The sequence below is a fragment of the Odocoileus virginianus genome, chromosome 31 (genome assembly GCF_023699985.2).
Source record: "Odocoileus virginianus isolate 20LAN1187 ecotype Illinois chromosome 31, Ovbor_1.2, whole genome shotgun sequence".
Classification (NCBI taxonomy): domain Eukaryota; kingdom Metazoa; phylum Chordata; class Mammalia; order Artiodactyla; family Cervidae; genus Odocoileus; species Odocoileus virginianus.
Window position 1 is genome coordinate 11,487,907 of NC_069704.1, and position 21,404 is coordinate 11,509,310.

General features: G+C 38.3%; 1 long non-coding RNA gene across 1 annotated transcript in view; it reads left to right on the forward strand.

Moving 5' to 3' along the window:
• Nucleotides 1–21,404, forward strand: part of LOC110126070 (uncharacterized) — a 185,592-nt gene that overhangs the window by 40,480 nt on the left and 123,708 nt on the right. Inside the window, exons 2-4 of the long non-coding RNA XR_011484937.1 lie at nt 992–1,074; nt 3,000–3,158; nt 5,001–5,108. This is a non-coding gene — a long non-coding RNA (uncharacterized lncRNA). The remainder of the gene's footprint in view (nt 1–991; nt 1,075–2,999; nt 3,159–5,000; nt 5,109–21,404) is intronic.

The window sequence follows — 21,404 nt, forward strand, 5'->3', positions numbered from 1 at the left end:
CTACCAGGCTCCTCTGTCCATGGAATTCTCTAGGCAAGAATACTGGAATGGGTTGCCATTTCCTTCTCCAAATTTAACATAGGTTATATATATATGTGTGTGTGTGTGTGTGTGTGTGTGTGTGTATAGTGTTCCCATATATATATATATATATATATATATATATATACGTGAACACTGTTTATCTGTAAAGAGTTATGAACTCTAAGATAAATTGAGGCCAAGTGGCAGAAAATGATTGAGCTACTGAAGGAGTGGGATTTACCATGGCTCAGGGTTGCCTTTGAGAAAGGCAGAACTTTGAGAAAGGTCTTCTTAGAAGAGAACCCTGGCTGATATGTTGATGTATTCCAATGCTTCCAGCCTGAAACAGTTGACTTGGGAGGGTATCAGCTAAATGCCTGGAGGTGTGGGCTTCCCTCTTTGAGATATCTGACTTCTCTACTGAATGAGTACTGGGAAAGCTCTGAGGCCAGCCGGCGCTCTGGCTCTCAGGCTGCCGCATTAGGAGGAACGTGAGGATTTCCCATCTCAAGAAGCCTCCTTTCTTGCAGGTGAGAATGCTGCCACTGTCTCTAAAGCTGGCCCAGGCAGTCTAGAGGGACCTGTTCAGCTGGAGTGATTTTTTTCAACTTCAGCAAACCCTCATCACAGGCTGTGATGGTTTTTAGTGGCCTTTCCTGATATGCCGTCACCTAGAACACACTACTGAAACTGTAGCTATGTGGCAAGATCTAGGAGTTGGTACTTTTAATAAGTATTCTGGTGATTCTGATACATGGAGACCAGTACTCTTTCAAAAGATGTAGTTTGGAACTACTGATTTAATGCACAGACAACTGTGATATTACATCTTCAGAAATGGTAGGCCTGGAGGTTTATGAAGTAGTCCTACCCACTCCTGAAACATGCACTTTTACCCCTGTTCACGTTTTCTGATTTTCCTATTCCAGCTCCGGGTATTGACTTCTGGCCATTTTCTATTTTGCAGATCCAGTCAGGCTCCCTTGCTCTGGTCTCCTGATGCCATCCCCTTGCTCGTCCCTGCATCTGGATGCTTGATTGTGATTCTGGGTAAGGGATATGCTAGTCCAGATTTTGACCCTAAGCAGCAATGCTGCTCAGCCTCCCTATCATCAGATGGCACTTGGACATTGAAACTGCCTGGGGAGGTGATGCATCCTCTGAATTACCAGTTTTCATAAGGAAGATTTTTTCCCTAAATACTCCTTCTAGATTCTTTCCTTAGACCCAACTCACATAACCACGGGAGGAATGAATTACCTGATTTAGATTTTGAGAAAGGAGCTGGGCGTGCTCCGCTCAGCCCCCATGCCCTCCTTTTTCTTAGGAGCAAACTGCCTGAGGGAAGTCCACATAGCATTCGGCTCCTCTATTTTGTACACTCCACAGATAGAAGCCCCCAAACAGAAAAGTCTGAGTTTGTCCAGTTGGCCTGTGGTGCTTAGACAAGTCCTGCCTAATTCTGGGCATACACATTATATTAGTGGGCCCATCTATTTGGCTAATAGATGAAGAGCTTTGTCCTTCCATCTAGCCTGTATAGAAATAAAGGAAATGTTTTGGCCCTCATCTGTTGTTTTTTTTTGGCTCTCTCAGTGGGTTCAGAATTCAAATAGAAAAGGAGGAGAGCTATTCATTTGGGTTTCCTTGTGCATGCATGCATGCTAAGTCACCTCAGTCATGTCCGACTCTTTGTGACCCTATGGACTGTACCTGCCAGGCTTCTCTGTCCATGGGATTCTCCAGGCAACAAGACCGGAGTGTGTTGCTATGCCTTCCTCCCGGGAATCATAAGAATGAAGCTTTCTTAATAGCTTCAGGTAATTTGAAATCCTATTGTATTATGCAGGTGAAGTGCAAATTCTCATCTTCCTCCCTACATCTACTGAGTTTTTTCTTATGCAGAAGAATATGAGCCAAACATAAGACATAGACTATGTACATATTTATACCTTGTGGAACATACAACTCATCTTGCTAATGACTTGTAATGGGAGAGTGGAAAAGTGACATGGTACAGTAGGCATTACAGTCCAGTGAAAAAGCATAGGAGATGAATAATTGGAGAAGTCTAAGTATAAACCACACTCCATCACTTAATATTGGGTTGGTGAAAAAGTTCGTTTGGGTTTCTCCATCACATCTTAGAGAAAAACCTGAATGAACTTTTTGGTCAACCCAATAGTTGAGTGATCTTGGATATTTTACTTAAGCTTTAGAACTTTACTTATTTTTTCTTAACATGAAACTAGGGACACCTAGCTCTTAAGAAGATAAAATTAAATAGTATACTTGAAGGACTTGCTGTATATTATAGAGGGAACTCAGAAAGGATAAGTTTCCACTTCCTATGTGGATCCAAAGAAACTAATCTCTTGGTTTTCACTATAACAACATTGTGCTGAATTTGAATTATTTCTAAATAACATTCTACCATGTCTAGTAAGAAGCTTGGGATATTCTGTTTTATTCTTATTATCTTACGGAACTTACTCCTTTGAATATGATTTAAAAAAAAAAAAAAAAAGATTTTCCCGGGGAAGGAGTAAAATATATTCATCTGCCAAACAAATTAGCTAAATACTATTGTCTTCCTTCGTGCATGGCATATTTTATGAATGGATTTTGGAGATAGATTAAAATTAAGAAATACAAAAATGTCCCTTTAAATTGATCTGAAATTAAACTGGATTTTGCTGTGTTTCATCTTACATCAGTAGTTTACAAAGTTTTCAAGTCACAAGTGTCATTTTTTCCCACCTTAGTTGATTTTAGGTTATCTATCTGCTGAAAAAAAATGCATGTGCCAAATCGGATTTTAGACTCCTTGATCCAATTTGCAGCCCTCCACAGTTTCAGATCTCCTAGATTGGTCAATACTGCTTTTGAGGAGACAGTTTGGGGTTGAAAAGGTTTTTTTTTAAGGTTAGGGAACTCAAGTCCTTCCCTTGACTTTATGCCAATTTATTTTACAGGATGCTATGCTTTCTGATGCTCAGATGAATTGTCAGCATTCAGACAATGGCTCCAGTTTTGGCAGCATGCAGGGTCAGCATTCAGGTGGGATCAGATGGAAGGGCATTTCACATCCTCCTGTTTTATCTGTCACTGTCTGTGGCAAGGAACTTCTCCAGGTGAGCTGGATGTTAACTGGCTCACAATTTACTATTTCCCCCAGTTTAAAAGTAAATAGGGGATTACATATTGTCAGGTCAAAGTAATGAGATTACATTATGTGTGAGAGAGAGAGAGAGGGAAGAGGGGAACTTAGTGTTTTCTCTCATTTTGGCTTCATGGGACTGATGATTTGTAAAAGTGTCCTTCCTTCTATTATAGCCCAAATGCTGGGACCCGTTTGAGAAATTCATACATTTAAAAATCAGAAGAAAAATACAAGTGTTAACTAAAAACATTAAAAAACACTGTTGATTTTTTCTGTTGTTTTCTTGTAGCTATGGGAGAAAGGGTTTCAGTGTGTGCCTTAGAACAAAACTTAAAAGTCCTCTTTAAACATCTTTTGTCCCTAAAATTTCACCCCTTTTACTAACTCCTGTCTTTTTTTTTCTCATTCTCACCTTTTGCCTGAAGCTCTTCATCCCCCTTTTCATCCCTTCTCAAAAATCTACCAGCATATCTCTTTAAGGTATTACTCAAGAAAACAGGCAGCTGAGGGCAGTGAATCAGATGAAAATCCAGGTCTGATCATCCTTGTCCCCTAAGCGTGCCTAATGGGAGTCCCCCTTCATCTTACCAGTCTGTCATGGACTAGCACCGTGGAATGGTAAAAGCGGTGAATTAGGACTCAGAAGCTTCTGCCACCGATTGGTGTGGCTTCAATGAACTTATTTAATAGTGAGTGCCATCATCTCCATTCTAAAATGGGACTAATAATACTTACCTTCCTTACCTCCTAGGCCTGCATCTTCATGAATCTGATCTTCATCAGATTCAGTGGTGAGAAAGTACTCTAAAAATTGGAAACCACTTTGATGCTGCTGTCATAACTCACTCAAGGCCGTAAAGACAGTTAAAAGCAAAATCAAGTTAGAGCCAGTACTCAAAATATTAGATATTAGAACTAGTAAAGGGTTTTCAACTGTTCATTAATGAACCAACCACAAATTGATCAATTAGCCGTCACTTCTGGAAGAGACTTCCCCGGTGGCTCAGACAGTAAAGCGTCTGCCTACAATTCAGGAGACCCAGGTTCAATCCCTGGGCTGGGAAGATCTCCTGGAGAAGGAAAAGGCAACCCACTCCAGTATTCTTGCCTGGAAAATCCCATGGATGGTGGAACCTGGTAGGCTACAGTCCATGGGGTTGCAAGAGTCGGACACTGCTGAGCGACTTCACTTCTGGAAGTGATGCTATCAGATCAAGGCTGTAACGGAGTAACAGAGACATAGACATGGCTTATAGTGGACAAGGAGAACAACATGAAATGGTATAGGAAAGAGAGAAGAGTTGTCACAAGAGAGTGGCCAGGGACTTTAATGAGGTGTTCTAAAATGCTGCGCAAAGATTTCTTTTGTTTTGCATGTCTATTTATTTTGAATGATTAATGATAGATTAGTCACTCAGTGCAGGAGATCTGGGTTTGATCCCTGCATTGGGAAGATCCCGTGGAGAAGGGAATGACAACCCACTTCAGTATTCTTGCCTGAAGAATACCATGGACAGAGGAGCCCAGCAGACTACAGTCCATGGGGTCACAGAGTTGGACATGACTGAGTGACCAACACTTTTACTTCACAGCCACTCAAACTGAATTAATTCCCAGTCTTAATTATGGCTATGCAATATCTGTGGATATGTGTCAGAAATTTATTTACTGGAATGAGAAAATTCCCCTTACTCATGAGTCATGAGAACCTTCTTGCCACTGGAGTTTTATTTTAATGAAGCAACTGGTAAGTTACTTGGTTGATGATGAGCAGATTCTCACAATCTGTGTACATGTGTTGCTTATCTTTTAGTCTTTGGTTTTCTACCCCTTGGATGGATACTCCTCAGATGAGACAGATGGCCAGAACATTCTCTCCTTGTAACAGGCAATGTCAACTGGGTGACCAAATGGTTGCTAGGTAAGGAGCTGGGGCTCTCTAGACATCAGACTGACATGTGTTAGGAATGGAGTTTGCTGGTTTTGCTCTTCTTTTCTTTGGTACTTTTCCCATTTAGATGTCACATTTATGTATTCTTAAAGCTTATTCTATTATCAAGTGTACTATTTTCCTTCAGCAGTTTCTTCAAGGGAAGTTTCATTACGTCTTTCTTTGAAATGATACTCTCCATCTGTTTTTCTTGGCAACATAAGGAATAATTTCCAGTACCCAATTAAAGTTATGTGGGCTAACTTTCATTAACATGCCACTAAAACATTTCTGACTGTTATGCATTGTTTACTTAGAGAATTAAAAATCAAGGTCCCTTGATAGTCGTTTTCTGAAATTTCTAGAATTTACATGTGTTCTGAGGCCCTTCTTCGAGGTACTAATGCTTTTGTTGTTGTTGTATAGATAGCAGTGCTTAATATGAGAAAGTTCCTCGGAGAGCTCTGTGTTTAATAGGTGAGAATAATAAGCTTGCTTAGGTTCTTACTGTGAGTATAAATAGATGGCTCTGGTTCAAATGTGGAACTTTAACACACATTGGTGGTTTAGGTACTTGTACAATTTGGAAATTCTTATGTTTCAAAGTGTATTTTATCTTATCACTTTCCAAACTATTGAACCTAGTCTCAAGATGGACTTAGGTACAAATGAATTCATCTGCTTCTTGCTAGATTCCCAGCTCAACACAATTAATTTTGTTTGAAACATGACGAACTCTGAAAATAACCTTTCCAATGACAATATGGTTGGATTTTCCTTAAAAAATTGCCACTGACAAAAGAGAAAAGGGGGACCAGATCTTGTGAGAAACATATCATCCTAATAATCTCTAGTTAGTGTTCTTTATCTGACAAAGGAATTTCTGCTTATCTTGAATGTAGCAAATATATCTAGGATGTATGTTGGTAGGTAGAAACAAAGTTTACAATTCTAGGCCTTTAGTATTTACATGATATTTGCCTAATTAGAATCTCACATGACTGCGTGTATTCTCAAACTAACATACATTTTTAAAAATTTTATTTTGTTTGAATTGAAGTGTAGCTGATTTATAATGCTTCAGGTATACAACAAAGTGATTCAGTTATACATATGTATTCATTTCAGATTCTTCTCCATTATAGGTTATTACAAGATACTGACTATAGTTCCCTGTGCTACACAGTAGGTCCTGTTGTCTATCTGTTTCAAAGATACTAGTGTGTATCTATTAATCCCAAATTTCAGATTTATTCCTCCCCCCCTTTCCTCTCAAAGTGAAAGTTGCTCAGTTGTGTCTGACTCTTTGTGACATGATGGACTGTAAAGTCTGTGGAATTCTCCAGGCCAGAATACTGGAGTGGGTAGTTTTTCCCTTCTTCAGGGGATCTTCCCAACCCAGGGATCAAACCCAGGTCTCCCGCATTGCAGGCAGATTCTTTACCAGCTGAGCCACAAGGGAAGCCCAAGAATCCTGGAGTGGGTAGCCTATCCCTTCTCCAGGGGATCTTCCCGACCCAGGAATCGAACCGGGGTCTCCTGCACTGTAGGCGGATTCTTTACCAACTGAGCTAGTAGTAACCGTAGATTTGTTTTCCATGTCTGTGAATCTATTCCTGTTTTGTAACATACGCTTTTTAAAAAGCCGTAAACCTATTGGCTGATGAACCTTTTTGAGGGCAGGAATAGAGAGGCATATGTATAGGACAGACTTGTGGACATAGCGGGGGAAGGAGAGGATGGGGCAAATTGAGAGAGTAGCATGGACAAATATATACACTACCAGTGTAAAACAGCTAGCTAGTGGTAATCTGTCGTATAACAGGGAGGCCAGCCTAGCGCTTTGTGATGACCTAGAGAGGGGTGGGGGATGGGCTGGGGAGGGCGTGGGAGGGAAGCTCAAGAGGGAGTGAATATTTATATATATACATACACACACACACACACACACACACACATGCATATACACTTATGGCTGATTCGCGTTTTTGTATAGCAGAAACCAACACAACATTGTAAAGCAGTTATCTTCCAATTAAAAAAAAATAAAACATCTATATGACATCCTGAAAAAAAGCCATAAAGTTATACATTACAGAATGTAAATTATGAATTTCCTTGAGGAGGAAATATGAATTTTGTGACCTTTTAACTCATCTGACTTACCCTACAACCCAATGGTAAAGGAGAGCATCTTGGAAAGACTATGATTTTGAAATCATACTGACCAAGATTTGAATTGTTTTTCAATGTGACCTTGGGATGGTCTTTTAAAAAAAATTCCTGGCAGTTAGTCGTCACTCATTTAAGGGTAGCTTTTATTAACATCCATGTTTGTGTTCATGAATTGTACTTATGTGTATACATTAAGGTTATTACATTTTTTTAAAAAAGAATCTTACGTATTTTGCCATCTTTTTCAGAAACAGCATGCATCATATTAGTATACCTTTGTAGTTTATGTCAGTAACAGAAACCTCCTTGTCTAATTAAATTATGTAAGATTATAAAACTGTAATATATATGTTGTTTATACAGATATCATTTACAGTCATTTATAATCTGTACCTATGATTCCTTTCCTACTTGAGCACAAGGTCTAAATATTGGATTCATAGTTATCTAAAACCTATGAAAAATTACTAGAGAGGGAAGTTAAATGGAATTTTAATGGGCAAAGGAAATGAAAAAAAAAAAACTTAGAAAGATAATGAAATAAATGGGCAAAATATCTTCCTTGGAAATGAAAGAAAACAGTGAGATATCACTTCCCATTTAATGAAATAAGGAAAAGAAGGAAAATGGCCAACTAGAACTTGAAATTTTTTAAATGATATTAAAGAAAATTCGAAGAGATAATTCAAATGATACTTTTTTTGTTTTTACTTTTGCTGAGTATCTTTCTTCAGGAAAAAGGTCAAATTGGAATGGCTACATTTATCAAAATTGTTTATTCATTTTGATTCAATGTCCTATCTCCTGAGAAGTTAGTGTGCTTTGAGTCAGAAAAAAGGTATTTACTAGACATGTTCCTTACAATATTAAAAACAGTTGAAGTGTTTAAATCTTGGGGATAGTGCTATACATTTTAGGTTCAACAAATATAAATTAGGAAATTTAGGGTTAACATACATATGCTACTGTATATGAAATAGGTAAACAACAATGACCTACTGTGTAGCACAGGGAACTATACTCTATATTTTATAATAACATATAAGGGAAAAGAATCTGAAAAAGAACAGATATAAATATACATATGGTTGATTCTCTTTGCTGAACACCTGAAACTAGAACATTGTAAATCAACTATACTCTAATAAAAAAAAAAGATGACCAAGATTCAGAGTAAGCTATTTAGAAGGGAGCCCGAGATACCACTATTGCCAGGTCTGGTGAAATTTTCAATCTGTTTTCTAACCTTTTTTCATTAAAAATTTTATTATTATTATTATCTATCCATCCATCGACCTGTTGGATCTATCCATTTATTTCTTTATTTATTTACTTATTTAACTTTTCTGCTACATTTTCTAGTTTTACTGAGGTATAATTTGACAAATCAAATTGAAATATATTTAATATGTATGATGTGAAGATTTGATGTGTGAATCCATTGTGAAAGGACTCATCACTGAGTTAACACATGCATCAGCTCACATATTTACCTTTCTTGTGTGTGACGTTTAAATTCTACTCTCTTAGCAAGTTTCAACTATGCAATACAGTATTTTTACCTATGTTAACTATACTGCAGTATAGTTACCATGTTATACCTTAAATCCTCTGACCTGATTCATTTTGTGCCTAAATGTTGGTACTCTTTTCCCAGCCTCTCCCTATTTCCTCCACCATTCTATTCTGCTGTCTGTTTCTGAATTTGGCTTTTTTTCTTTTTATATTCCATGTAAAATCATGCAGTATCTATCTGGTTTATTTCACCTGACATAAAGCCCTCCAGGTTCAGTTATGTGTGGCATATGGTAGAATTTCCTTCTTTTTTAGAGGTTGATTAATGCACAGCCTTAAATATGTATCTTGTGTGTGTGTATCACATTTTCACACTATCCATTCATCTGTTGACACATACTTAGGTTGTTTCCATGCCTTGGTTGTTGTGACTAATACTACAATGAAAGTGGAAGTGTTGATGTCTTTTTGACATACTGATTTTATTTTCTTTGGATGTGTACCCAGAAGTGGGATTACAGGATTATATAGAAGTTTTACTATGAATTTCTTGAGGAATTGCCGTAGTATTTTCCATAGTGCCCGTACCAGTTTATATTCCCACCGAATGTACAGGGGATCCCTTTTCTCCACATCCTCATCAGAACTTTTATCTTTTTGATGATAGACATCTTAACAGGTATGAAGTGATAGCTCAGTGTGATTTTGATTTGCTTTTCCCCAGTGATTAGTGATGTTGAACATCTTTTCGTTTACCTGATGGCCATTTGTACTTTGTCTTTGAAAAAATGGTTGTCTGAGGAGGCCTTACAAATAGCTGTGAAAAGAAGAGAAGCGAAAGGCAAAGAAGAAAAGGAAAGATATACCCGTTTGAATGCAGAGTTCCAAAGAATAGCAAGGAGATATAAGAAAGTTTCCTCAGTGATCAGTGCAAAGCAATAGAGGAAAACAATAGAATGGGAAAGACTAGAGATCTCTTCAAGAAAATTAGAGGTACCAAGGGAACATTCCATGCAAAGATGGGCACAATAAAGGACGGAAATGGTATGGACCTAACAGAAGCAGAAGATATTAAGAAGAGGTGGCAAGAATACACAGAAAAAACTATACAAAAAAGATCTTCATGACCCAGATAATCACGATGGTGTGATCACTCACCTAGAGTCAGACATCCTGGAATGTGAAGTCAAGTGGGCCTTAGGAAACTTCACTATGAACAAAGTTAGTGGAGGTGATAGAATTCCAGTTGAACTATTCCAAACCCAAAAGATGATGCTGTGAAAGTGTTGCACTCAAATGCCAGCTGATTTGGAAAACTCAGCAGTGGTCCCAGGACTGGAAAAGGTCAGTTTTCATTCCAATCCGAAAGGAAGGCGATGCCAAAGAATGTTCAAACTACTGCACAATTGCACTCATCTCACACGCTAGCAAAATAATGCTCAAAATTCTCCAAGCCAGGCTTCAACAGTATGTGGACCATGAACTTCTAGATGTTCAAGCTGGATTTAGAAAAGGCAGAGGAACCAGAGATCAAATTGCCAACATCCATTGGATCATCAAAAAAGCACGAGAGTTCCAGAAAACCATCTATTTCTGCTTTATTGACTATGCCAAAGCCTTTGACTGTGTGGATCACCACAAACTGTGGAAAATTCTGAAAGGGGTGGGAATAATAGATCACCTTACCTTCCTCTGGAGAAATCTGTTCTCAGGTCAGGAAGCAACAGTTAGAACTAGACATGGAACAACAGACTGGTTCCAAATTGATAAAGGAGTACATCAAGGCTGTATATTGTCACTCTGCTTATTTAACTTATATGCAGAGTACCTCATGGGAAATGCTGGGCTGGATGAAACACAAGCTGGAATCAAGATTGCTGGGAGAAATATCAATAACCTCAGATATGCAGATGATACCACTCTTATGGCAGAAAGTGAAGAAGAACTCAAGAGTCTTTTGATGAAAGTGAAAGAGGAGAGTGAAAAAGTTCAGTTAAAACTCAGCATTCAGAAAAGTAAGATCATGGTATCTGGATCATTTCCTGGCAAATAGATGGGGAAACAGTGGAAACAGTGACAGACTTTATTTTTGGGGGCTCCAAAATCACTGCAGATGGTGACTGCAGCCATGAAATTAAAAGATGCTTGCTCTTGGAAGAAAAGCTATGACCAACCTAGACAGCATATTAAAAAGCAGAGACATTACTTTGCCAACAAAGGTCCTTCTAATCAAAGCTATGGTTTTTCCAGTAGTTGTGTATGGATGTGAGTTGGACCATAAAGAAAACTGAGTGCCGAAGAATTGATGCTTTTGAACTGTGGTGTTGGAGAAGACTCTTGAGAGTCCCTTGGGCTGCCAGGAGAGTCAACCAGTCTATCCTAAAGGAAATCAGTCCTGAATATTCATTGGAAAGACTGATGTTGAAGCTGAAACTCCAATACTTTGGCCACCTGAAATGAAGAACTGACTCATTTGGAGATTCTGATGCTGGGAAAAATTGAAGGCGGGAGGAGAAGGAGACGACAGAGAATGAGATGGTTGGATGGCATCACCAACTCAATGGATGTGAGTTTGAGTAAACTCTGGAAGTTGGTGATGGGTAGGGAGGCCTGGTGTGCTGCAGTCCATGGGGTCGCAAAGAGTTGGACACAACTGAGTGACTGAACTGAACTAAGGTCCTTTGCCCATTTAAAAAATGGTTTTTTGGGGGTATTTTTTTTGCTATTAAATTGTAAGTGTTTCTTGATATTTTGGAAAGCATTTGTTGTATTTGTGATTTGCAGTATTCTCTTCTGTTCCATAGATTGCCTTTTTATTTTGCTGATGGTTTGCTTTGCTGTACAGAACTTTTTAGTTTGATATAATCCCACTGTTTATTTTTGCTTTTGGGGTCAAATGCAAGAATTCATTGCCAAAACAATGTCAGAGAGCTCTTCCTTATGTTTTCTTCTAGAAGATTTATAGTTTCAGGTCTTTGCTCAAATCTTTAGTCCATTTTGAGTTGATTTTTATGTGTGGTGTATAAGAGGCATCTAGTTTTATTCTTCTGCATGTGGATATCTGGTTTTCCAACTATTCTTTTCCTATTGTACATTCTTGACTTCTTTGGTATAAATTAATTGACCTTATATGCATGGATTCATCTCTGGAATCTCTTTTCCATTCTGTTGATTTATAGATCTGTTTTTATGCCGGTTATGGCAGTACCATTGTTTTTGTTGTTCATTAGCTCAGTTGTGTCTGACTCTTTGATACCTTATGGACGGCAGCACGCCAGGATTTCTTGTCCTTCACTGTCTGCTGGCGCTTGCTGAAACTCATGTCCATTGAGTCAGTGATGCCATTCAACTATCTCATCCTTTATCGTCCCCTTCTTCTTCTGCCTTCAATCATTCCCAGCATCAAGATCTTTTCCAATGTGTTGGCTCTTCGAGTTCAGTAGTCAAAGTATTGGAGCTTCAGCCTCAGCATTAGTCCCTTCGGTGAATGTTCAGGATTGATTTCCTTTAGAATTGACTGGTTGGATCTCCTTGCAGTCCAAGGGACTCTTAAGAGTCTTCTCCAACACTACAGTTCAAAAGCATCAATTCTTTGGCGCTCAGCCTTCTTTATGGTCCAACTTTCATATCCATACATGACTACTGGGAAAACCATAGCTTTGACTATATGGACCTTTGTCAGCAAAGTAATGTCTCTGCTTAATATTGCAATTACTATAGCTTTGTAGTACACTTTGAAATCAGAAAGTGTGATACCTCTAGCTTTCTTTTTCCCTCTCAAAATTACTTTGGCTATTTGGGTTTTTTTGTGTTTCCTTATGAATTTTAGGATTCTTCTATTTCTATGAAAAATTCCACTGGAGTTTTGGTAGGGACTGCATTGAACCTATAGATAACAGTATTAACATTTTAGCAATATTAATTCCTGTTATCTGAACGTGGGGTATCTTTCCATTTCTTTGTGTAGTCTTCAGTTTCATTCATTAAGGTTTTATAGTTTTCAGTGTGTAGGTCTTTTACTTGGTTAAATTTATTCCTAAATATTTTGTTCTTTTGATGTTAGTACAAAAGGCAGTAGTTTATTTCTTTTTCCAATGTTGCTAGTGTGTAGGGATGCTTCTGATTCCCCCCACATCCTGTGGGTTTTGTAGATTGATTTTATATTCTGTAACTTGACTGAATTTGGGCTTCCCTGGTGGCTCAGGTGGTAAAGAATATGCCTGCAATGCCAGAGACCTCGGTTTGACCTCTGGGTCGGGAAGATCCCCTGGAGAAGGAAATGGCAATCCACTCCAGTATTCGTGCCTGCGAAATCTCATGAACAGAAGAGCCTGGCAGGCTACTGTCCATGGGGTTGCAATCATTACTTAGTAATTAGTCCTGACAACTGTTTGGTGGAGTCTTTAGGTTTTCTGTATGATATGTCATCTGCAAATACAGACAGTTTTACTTACTTTTTTCTGATTTGGATGCCTTTTATTTATTTATTTTTTTCTCTTCTCATTGTCTGGCTAGGACTTCCAGTATTATATTGAATAAAAGTGGCAAGAACAAGCACCCTTGCCTTGTTCCTAGAGCTGTAAAGTGGAGACACTAAGTGTGTAGTCCAAACCCCTCGCTCCTCAGGGAGAAGCTGGGAGCTGGGGGTTCCCTCCTGATAATATGGTATGGTGCTGGGTAGGGTGAGGTTTATGGTGAAAGTGAGACTCAGTCTTTCCCACCCATTTCTTTCTTTTTTTTTTTCCCATTTATTTTTATTAGTTGGAGGCCCCACCCATTTCTATATGGATATTTTCTCATTTGCCCAGTGTATAGTCGTCATTTAGTTTCTTTCTGGATTTCTTTCAGAGAGAATTGCTCCAAGTACAGCCATATATTCATGTGTCTGTGGGAGGAGGGAAATTTAGGAGCCTCCTGTGTTATCATCTTGGTTCAGAGTTTCTCTTGCATTAATTATATATTGTTTAATGTGATAAATAAACAATATAGTCATGTACAGAATGAAGGGCAGCACATTGGAGAGACTGACTAATTCCAGGAAAGACTTTAGGGAGAAGATGATATCTGAGCTTAAGTTTAAAGAAATAAAACATTTTCCCCCAGGAAGACCAGGGAGCACAGAGACATTCTAGGCTGAGGAAACAGTCTATACAAATGCACAGAGATATAAAAGAGTGGTATGGTAGGAGGCAGAAGTCATGTCATAAATAGCCTTAAATGTCTTGGGAAGAGCTTGGATTTGATATGTTTAAAAATGGGGAGCAACTGAAGGCTTCAAGGAAAGGGAGATGTGATTCTCTTTGTTTCTTTAGAAGGAGGGATTGACAGTAGACAAGGCTAGAGGCACACAGGAGCAGCTGTGCAGATATCTAAGGAAGAGACAGTGACTACAGGCATTAATCAGTTGGGATGGAGGGCAAATACAAATTTTAAAATATATAGGAGATAAACAATTGTTGGTATTGGAGATAAGGAAGGCAAAGGAGTCAAGGATTATTTTCTGTTTCTGGCTTGTGAAACTTGGTGACTTTTGTGGTCACATACATAGGGGCACTGGAGAGGTGAGGATCTTACATCAGGATTCCAGGTGATAAAGACCTCAAAACACAGTTACTGAAAAAAAGATAAAGTTTACTTTTCTCTCCTCTAAATGTCAGGACAGGTGGTCCAGTGAACTCAAAACTTTCCTTCTTTTTCTGTCATTCTCAACATGTGGTTTCCACATCAAGATCTAAGATGACTGGGCCATCCTGGCCGTTGTGGACATATACTGTGCATGTGTCTTCCCTTTGAGGGAAACACGGCAATGTTTGCCATTTGCATTTCAAGTTTCAAGTGGAAATGTCCAGTATGTATTTGGAATATATAGACCTGGATCAGAAATGGGGTCCGAGTTGATGGGGAGGAATTTGCATTTAAGGAGCATGAACTCTTCATTCTTCCCTGTGGCAGATACTGTCTGTTCTCCCAAGTGTCCATCCTCCTCATCCTCCTGTCAGCAACAGGAGTTTCAGAAGGGCAAGTGGCCACTCAGCTAGATTTTCTACTTACCAGCCTGTCTTTCAGATAGATTTTTACCATGTGATGAAAGAATGGACTTTTAAATAAAAACTTTTTTTTTTTTTTTTCTAAGTTAGACATGCTGGAGCAGTAGAGGAAGAAGAGAGAACTTTGGCAACTCAAAGCCTTACATAGTTTTGGCCAGATGCCTCCAGCTTTCACATTTAAAATTACTTTTCGTCAACTTTCTTAGTTTTTTTCCCCAAATAGCAGATTGTGAAGGCCTTAAATTCACAGGGTTACATCATCTCCATTTGACCAAGAGCAGTGCCCTTTTATATGAAAACAATTTTTTAACATATAATTGTCACTTACATTTCATTGTTTAAGAAAAATAATTCTAGCATTCATTGCCTTCTGCCTTGTTCTATATGTATGTATGTTGTATGTGAAAATTCCCACTGCTAAATTGTAAATCCTTAGACCCGTGTATAATTCAGTCATCTTTGTCCCTTTATGCCTATCATACTGTTGACTTGGTATAAATAAACTTGAAGTGGATAAAACCAATTAGAGCAACTCTCCTAGCCCATCTTTTCCCTCTTTCCACCTCTGCTGCTATCACATGTTCATTTTTGGAAAAAAGGTAAAGTGGAGAATATTTAAAAGACTGAGAGAGCATAAAGTTGCTTAAGAAATTGCTTTGAGTCCTGAGGAGGGAAGCATAACAGGAGGTGAGATAATGGGTTTTATTCATTGCATAGTAAGTGTAATAAACTCCAAGCTGGGAGGACAGCAAGGGTGCTCTGTGTGGGTTAATTGGTGCCCTGCCTACACTTGAGAGGAAAATAAATTTTCAACCACATCAAAGTCTCCTGCAGAAGGAAAAAAATGCTCATTAAAAATGCCATTTCCAGGAACCCTGGCAGCCAGACAATAAGAAGGCTGAAAAATCACCTCTGTTGAGCTTGTTACTCCTTCAAACTTTGAACTATTTGCCTTGAGAAGAACAAAGAAAGTATGTAGATAATACACTTAAATTCAACTTCTTAGAAAGTGGGATGATTTAGCTACAGTTGGTGTTCATCAATTTGAGGCCTCCTAAAGCCTCAAAATTTATTACTAGAAATGTGTAAAAATTCACTGTTTTGATACCCCTCCGTCCCCTTCTCATAAACTGCTTCCAGCATAGTACATGGGATGCATCCAGAATCATACTACTCAGATGGGGGAAAATGCTGAGGAAATGCAGATCGGGTTCTTTATTTAATCCTGATGGGTGATTTTACGGTTCACAGAGTTTTCTACCATTTACCTCATTTATCCTAAGACTGAAGCATTGTTAAATTGCCAAGGACAGAGAAAGTATTTTATTCTCTTTTAAAAACTTTTCATTTCAAAATAGTTTTAGATTTATGGAAAACTTGCAAAGCTGTTATAGAGAATTCCCATATATCCTTAACCCAGCTTTCCCAATGTTCTAATTCTACCTAACTTTGGTACATTTTTCAAAACTAAGAAAATAGCAGTATTACAATAATTGAAGCTGCTTTAAATACTACTTTATTCAGATTTTGTCAGTTTTTTCACTAATGTCCATAATTCCACAATTACTCCTTGATTCCATTCCAGGATACTGTACTGCGTTTAGATCTTATTTACTTTTATCTTCTCATACCTAGGACAGTGCTGGATAGATGCTCAATGTATGTTTGCTGAGGAAACAAACTAGAGAGAACAACCAGAACTTGACAAACTTTTAGAAGGGGGTTCAGGTGTCTGATTCAGGAGGTGTCTCCTGCACAGAATTCAAGTGAGAGGATGATTACACAGTGGACCCTGGATCTGGCAGCTGGCAGCTCATTGCAGACTTGTCTCTGTAGTGTCTATAGAATGTGGGGGCAGTGGACGACTTCAGTGGCTGAAGAATGAGTGGGAAGGGGGTACAGTGAGTGCAGTGCAGAGAACTTTCAGATTGTCAATGAAAGCAAAGGAAAGTTCAGAGATCAAAAGAGTTAAAGGTTCTGAGAACAGTTTTAGGAAAAGGAATGGTGAACTTGATTTGTATTCAGAGAAAAGGAAAATTTAAAGGTGGGGAGGAATTAAGAAGATGAGATGATTGCTGAAGTCACAGCTGGGAGAAATCAGGGGGAATAGAATTTAGAGTGTAGGGGGAAAAGCTAGCCTTTGAAAAGGAGGAGAAAAATCATCTTTCCACTGAAATAGGAAGAAAGGGGGGAACATGTGAATGAATGTCTTGGATCTGCTTATCCAGTTTCCCTCTTTTCTTTTTCATCTAGTTTTAATGGCTTCTAATTTTCAAAGAGAAGTAGAAAGACTGACCTTTGAGAGTGAGGGAAGTAGGAATGAATTGTAATCAAGGCTTTCAGAATCTGATAGATACTGTTGGAGTCAGAGGATGAGATGGATGGATGGCATCACCAATGCAATGGACGTGAACTTGGGCAAACTCCAGGAGATGGTGAGGGACAGGGAAGCCTTGCGTGCTGCAGTCCATGGGGTCACAAAGAGTTGGACACGACTGAAGTAACTGGACGAAAACAGAAATGACAGAAAAACAAAATCAACTGAGAATGAAAGAAAAGTGATAGAGCATCACTGAAGGCCTGGAGATCTGTTACATTTTGGGTCCAGAGCCAATGTTGCCCTGGTGCCAGTCTTAGGTTGCCACACTCCCCTGAGGACATGCTAGCTTTAAAAATTCATTTTTCCATTTTCTTTCCTATTATTACATCACTCGTCAAATTATTTACTTTGTTTTGGAGTTCAGTTAACTGCCTTCACTGAACTCATAATGAATAATTTTTATTATGGAGTAGCTGCCATATTGACAACGGAATTTTCCTACTTTATTTGTAGTAGATAATTCTAGCAGTGTTTATGCTAATAAAAATAATAACTAAATCAGAATTTCTTGAGTACCTATTATGTTGTAGCACTGTGGTGAGCATTTTACATATAATACACATATGCGTACAAGGTATCTGAGTTTCAAATGTGGAAACTGAGTCTTGGAGAGAGTCATTCTTTCAAAAAATACTTTTTAAAATTTTTAATTAGAAGAGAATTGTTTTACAATATTGTGTTAGTTTCTTCCATACCAAAAAAATATTTATTAAGTGTCCTCCATGTGTCAGGGTTTCATCTGAGGTAACTGGTATACATGAATGAGAAACTCAGTAAAGATCCTTGACCTGTGAAGTCACATTTTAACAGGTCTAAGTGGGTAACTAGCTTAGTTTGGGTTGCCATAGTACCATACCAAGGCCTTCCTTAGTGGCCCAGTGGTAAAGAATCTGCCTGCAATGCTGGAGATGCAGGTTCAGTCTCTGGGTTGGAAGATCCCCTGGAGAAGGAAGTGGCAACACACTCCAATATTTTTGCCAGGGAAATCCCATGGACGGAAGAGCCTGGTGGGCCACAGTCCATGGGGGTCACACAAGAGTTGGACACGACTCAGCAACTAAAACCAACAACAAATAACATCATAGGCTGTGTGGCTTATAAACAACAGAAGTTCATTTCTCATAGTTCTGCAGGCTGGAAGTCCAAGGTCAAGGCAGTGGCTGATTTAACATCTGGTGAGGGCCTGTTTCCTGGTTCACAGACAGCTCCCTTCTTGCTGTGTCCTCACGCAGGATAGGGGGTGAGGGCTTGCTCTTTGGGTCTTCTTTTTAAAGGCACTAATACTCTTCATGAGGTCTCCACCCTCATGACCTAAAGGCCCTATCTCCAAACAGCATCACATTGGGCGTTAGGTTTAAACCCATGAATTTTGGAGGAACACAAATGTCAGTAAATAGCAGCAAGTGATTTGCCTATATTCACATACCTAAGTAGCACCAATGATTTACCAATATTTGTTTTACCTGTGTCTGTCTCACTTTCTTTTGGTAATCTTCTGGGGACAATTTTCCACTTTCCCTATTTGATACAGTTTTGTAGAACTGTTAATTTTGGTATCCTGTTTCCAAGGGTAGGCATATGACTAGTTTTTACTAGGTTAATTAGGTCAATTGAATAATTCTTTTTTCTTGTAAATTTTAATCTGGTATAAAGAAAAACAGAACTGAGAATCACTGAAAGTCATCCATGCTTCTGTTTACTGAAAATTTTTTGAAATGAGATCCCCCTATGTACCAGTGGTTTTTGTCTCTTCCAAGACTGATTTCCAGCCTTTCCTTGAATCCTGAGAGCTCCCCTATAATGTTGCATCATGATCATCATTTTTGCTTAAGATAGCCTTGATTTCTGTTGCTTACCATCAAGGAATTAGATTTGTCAAATTTTAGAATCAGTCCCTAAACTGTGTGAACCTTCACTGGTACATATTCCACAACACGCAAGAGTTCCTGAAAGATTGTTTCCGGGACTTTATGTTAGGCTTCCCTAGTGTCTCAGAAGGTAAAGAATCTGCCTGCAATGCAGGAAACCTGACAACACACAAGAGTTCTGAAAGATTGTTTCAGGGACTTTGTTACTGTACATATTCTGATTTGAAAAATTCCTAAATCTAGACAGAGTAGTTATCAAATCATTTGTATCTGTTGACACGTGACTTAGAAAGATGAACACTGCTTCATTTCTTTTGGGATATGGAACAGGCTAGACTGAGTGAGTACCAAGTTAGCTTTTACTCGGTTGGCCCTTTTATCACAGTGAAGTATTTTGAAGATTGGGAAATTTTATTTGCTTCAGTTCAGTTCAGTTCAGCTCAGTTGCTCAGTTGTGTATGACTCTTTGCGACCCCATGGACTGCAGCACGCCAGGCTTCCCTGTCCACCACCAGCTCCCAGAGCTTACTCAAACTCACGTCTGTCGAGTTGGTGATGCCATCCAACCATCTCATCCTCTGTCATCCCCTTGTTCTGCCTTCAGTCTTTCCCAGCATCAGGGTCTTTTCAGTTCTTCGCATCAGGTGCCCAAAGTATAAAGATAATCTGCAATAAGTAAGAATAAATGAGAAGGAATTAAACTAGGCTAAGGAATACATAATGTAATAGAGGATGAATGTTGGAAGTAAATTTAGTGGTTCTTGGTTCAAACGGTTAGGAAAGTCAAGTGACAAAGATACTTGAAGGTTTCTGGTTGTTGTAGTAGCTGAGGTCAGGGGCAATGAACAGATATTTCAGTGAGGTTATAGAGTGAGAGAGGAGAGGCCTAAACATTCAACAGAAAGGATGTGTAAAGGAAGAAGCAACAAAGGAAAAATTGAGAGATAATGAGAATGTGAAGAGTTTATGCCAGGAGAGAGTTAAAGGAGCTATTTGAAAAAGGTGGGGATAAGGTTGGAAAGTGCCAAAGATCAGATGCTAGAATGAGAAAAAGATGGAAAAGTGACCATTGGATTTGCCATTTGAAAGGTCATTGGTTATCTTTGTGAGGTTGAGAATAGATTAAGTGACAAGAGGAAACAACTTGTTAGATTTTGTGATTGTGAATTTGGGGGGCACCTTTTCTTTTGCTGTGTTTGAGCATATATGATACTTTATAAAAACAAAAGGAAAACCATATTTATATTTGTGCATGAATGTATATGTATATTTGTTTCTCAGAGATATGGAAAAATAATCCTTTGTGGTTAATAGGGTCTACTTCAAGATAATGGGAATTAAAGAGTGGTGGAAAGATATTAGTAATATTTTCATTGTAAACTTTGTATGATTTCAGTGTTTATGAGTATTTCTTTTATAATAAAAATGTTTAAAATATGACATTTACTAACAGTTGATAACTTAAAAAATTAGATTGGTAGCTACCAAAAATTTAGATTAATCTTAGTACCAGTAATAACAATAAAATTGAATATAAATAAGCCACAGAAGAAAATAGGATAATAATACGTATCAAAGCTGTGAAGTGCAGATGACTTCCTAAGCTCAGAAAAAAATAAAGATACCTCAAAGGAAGATATTTATTTTCCAGTAAATATTATAAAAAATTTTAAGTTAGTTATAAAAACCTCATAACTAAACATGGGTGGACCAAACAGTAGACTGGAGAAAGCTGCAGCAAATGTTGCAGAAAGTCTGTTTTCAGCATAGAGAGTCAGGAACATATAAAATGTTATCAGATAGGTAAGGGCTTCCAGCAAATTCTGATTCATAATTTCTGCAAGCTCTCCATTTTCTCTATTTTGAAAACTGAGTGGGAGAAGTGACCTCTGAGTGTGCTCCCTATGGGGCAGGTTTTAGTACAAGAGAGCAATTGTCTTTTCTTATTGGACTCACCATCCTTCAAGAGTTTTTATTTTTTGGCTTGCAGAATGCCAGGTTGGTCTTGCTTCCTCTCTGAATCCTGACACATTTAAAAATAAAATGACTGCACTCAGAATCTTTTCAACTTTCCAAACCCTCTTGACTGGAAAATACTAAAACAAAAGCCAGTTGCCCTGAACCACCTTAAGCCACTTTTGAGGAATTCTTATTTATTTATTTAAAATTTTAAACTGGAGGTGAGGAATTCTTGACACAGAGGTTATGCTGTCTTTTGGCTTAGGATGAGCTTTTCTAGCCATTTAAGATAAAACTAATATTTTATCCTGGTCTCTGAAATCATAAGAAAGAACTTCTAAAA